This window comes from Malania oleifera, chromosome 12 (genome assembly GCF_029873635.1).
Source record: "Malania oleifera isolate guangnan ecotype guangnan chromosome 12, ASM2987363v1, whole genome shotgun sequence".
NCBI classification, from domain to species: Eukaryota; Viridiplantae; Streptophyta; class Magnoliopsida; order Santalales; family Ximeniaceae; genus Malania; species Malania oleifera.
The window spans coordinates 82,714,094-82,716,508 of NC_080428.1; the positions used below are offsets into that span (position 1 = coordinate 82,714,094).

Consider the following 2,415-nt stretch of genomic DNA (forward strand, 5'->3'; position numbering starts at 1 on the left):
TTGAAATTGCATGTGATTTTAAGTTGAAAAAAGTTGTCTGTCCCATAAAATATGACTTTGTAATGCTTAACCACAAACATGATACCACATGTAGTAGATAGATAGATACAAGAAATTTATGTTTGAATTATATAAATTACATATTTGTTTTCTTGACTTCAATTTTCCAAATATTCAATGGGAATGACTTGTGATTTCATCCACTCTTATTCACATGACGCTAAATTGTTGGCGGCAAATCTAAATAAAACCTTTTTTCCTATACGAAAACAATGAATTTGCCTAAGATTTATCCTATATAAGCTAGTGATTAGGAAAACCATAACCTTGACTAATGCAAAACTCTAAATTATGTCGTTGACAATACGTGTTGTTGCAATAAAATCACTCTTGTTTGAAGAGTCGGTGATTTGAGGTCGATAGAGTTTGAAAGTGTAAAATTAAAACATGCACATAGTTGTATTAATCATAAACATGCAAAACTTAGATTAGTCAAGCCTAAAAAGTCCTAGTACGATAGACTTTTATGACAAAACCCAAGCATCATGCCCTTTTAGCAACATTAACCGATAAAGAATATAATATTTATTGATAACTAACTTGCATAGTGTTGGAATCTTATTCGAGATTCAAAAAAATGTTTGTGCATCACATGTTGAACCCTCACTTTGTAGTTGTTTGGTCATAATATATATATATATATATATATATATATATATATATATATATATATTTGCATTTATGAACGAGAGTCACGCATTCTGTGTCGATCTTTTTTTTTCCTAAATTGCCCATTGTAAAATTACTAATTGCCTTTTGTAAAAAAATAATGATAGTATAAAGAACACTACATATTTTATAACTGCATATAGCTAACATATTAATATATGTATGTATGTATTTGTCATCGTGAAAAAAAATAATTAAGTTATAAAAATAAGAAAAAAAAAAAGTAATCAAATATTTATTTTTGAATATATTAAATGGCAATATATTACACCAACTTTACGTTTTAATTATAAAAACGAAACTAACCCACTATGTTGTTTGTCATATGTTTTTAAAATTATATATGTAAAATATTTTTTGAATAAAAAGTTGATGAAAATTTACAAATAAAAAAATTTGGAGGTTATCCAGTAATTAAACACAACCACAACTAACTAATTATAAGTTATAATTATTTTTATGTGTATTTAATATATATATATATATATATATATATATATATTTTACCGCTTATAGTAATTCATAGTGAAATAGGAAATAAGTATTAAAAATATAGAAAAAATAATTAAATAATAGCAAAAAATAAAAAAATAATAAGTAAAATAATTATAGAAATAAAGACACATCAAATTGAAATCATCGATAACCAAGACACATATGGAAAATAAATTCCTTTTATTTTATGTTTTGTTTTTAATCTTTACTAATATACATTTCTATAAAAAAAATTATTTAAATATGGAATAAAAAATATTTATAATTAGTCTCCATTATTAGATCATACTTAATCTCCAAAACTATGCATAATTTTATTTTTAACAACTTAAAGCTCATCTTATATATATGCTTTAACATGTATGTACTGCATTATTATAAATATGTTTTTGGCAGCGGCCAAATGGGAAGTAAAGAAAGGTCGGCTGGTTTGCCCGAGAGGTTAAGGGGGAAGACTTAAGATCTTCTGCACATTAAGTGCGCATGGGTTCGAACCCCATAGCCAGCATCATTTCTACCCTATTTACTTTCAATTTTATGATTTTCTTTCTATATTTCTATTTAATTTTCACCTTTTAAAAATCCTACAAATTTAATTTATAAGCAATCAAAAGAGGAAAAGGCCGTGACGTGCCATGTGAATGTCATGTGCGCACATATGGGCGTCTCTCCGCAGACAGTATACCACGTCGGCCACCCACCAATTTTTTTCAGTACAGCCAAGTCATTGTACGCCACGTGGGCAGTGGTTCCCATCAGAATAATAGCGCAGGCGGTCCGCCCGGCATTGACGGTTTTCGCTTCCCTGCTTTATTGATGCGTACATAAATTGATTAATTAACGTTAAGATGTTGGGTTCATGGATGTGCATGTGGATACAGATGGGACCCACCACGTACAATGAGATGATCATCATCATCATGCATTGTCGGCTTGTGCGTACTGGGGCAGCTTAGCCTTAAAAGCCTTAAATAGCTTTTTCAACGGTCTACCCATATCATGGATGATGGGAAACCACTGCTCTAATTAATTAATGTCATGGGATGCTTCTCCAAACAAGGGAGATTCATGCCTCTTCAAGAAGTTAGTGGAGTCGAAAATCAGATTGTACTGAGAGCTAGTAGAAATGATCTTGCTATTGAGTTGATGGATAATTGGGGAAATAAAGCCAAACTAGTATATGAGTTCTGG

At 29.8% G+C, this 2,415-nt stretch overlaps 1 non-coding gene across 1 annotated transcript; it reads left to right on the plus strand.

The window, feature by feature from the left end:
• Window positions 1-1,648: 1,648 nt before the first annotated feature.
• On the plus strand, window positions 1,649-1,732 carry TRNAL-UAA (transfer RNA leucine (anticodon UAA)). Its single transcript has one exon. It is a non-coding gene; the product is annotated as a tRNA-Leu (tRNA).
• The last annotated feature ends 683 nt before the right edge of the window (window positions 1,733-2,415 follow it).